We start from the raw sequence: 763 nt of genomic DNA on the forward strand, positions 1-763 counted from the left end.
TCTTCACAATCTAGCCTTCTTCTCTTGTGGCGACATTGTTCATCTTCACAATCTAGCCTTCTTCTCCTGTGGCGACATTGTTCATCTTCACAACAATCTAGCCTTCTTCTCTTGTGGCTACATTGTTCATCTTGTGTCTGGCAGCCCTTACAGTTACAACTTCCTGCATTGGCTCCTCACCCTGTTGTGCTCACATATTTCACCTGCTTCCCCTCTCCTCTCCTCTCGTGCAAGATCTTCTTCTCTCCGGTCAGATCTGCTCCTCGCAGTCTCTTGCTTTCCTTCTTTCCGTCTCTTTCCTTCTCTTCATTCTCTCTGTGATACCTTTATCCCTTTCTCACCCTCTCTTAAAACATCCTATCTTGTAAACATCTTAAACATCCTATCTTGTCAACATCTTAAACATCCTATCTTGTAAACATGTCAAACATCTTATCTTTTAAACATCTTAAACATCCTATCTTGTAAACATCTCTCGTTGTCTACTGCTTGTTCATATTTCCTTTTTCTCACCCTCTCTCTCTCTCTCCCTTCCCTTGTCTTTCTCTCTTCTCTCGTTGCTCTCTCTTTGCTTCTTCCTGTCGAGCTGCTTCTCTTCCAGGCTCAGCTGTCAGCAGAGAGAGAAAGACGAGACGGGGGAAGAGGGAGAAGAGGAGAGGGACGAGACAAGTGAAGAACAGAAGAGCGTACCGTCAGAGGAAGCGCAGGGGACGCAAGGGAGAGGAGAGGGGATAAAAAGAAAAGAAGAGCGAAGGAGAGGAGA

Source organism: Guillardia theta, assembly GCF_000315625.1.
Source record: "Guillardia theta CCMP2712 unplaced genomic scaffold GUITHscaffold_626, whole genome shotgun sequence".
NCBI classification, from domain to species: Eukaryota; class Cryptophyceae; order Pyrenomonadales; family Geminigeraceae; genus Guillardia; species Guillardia theta.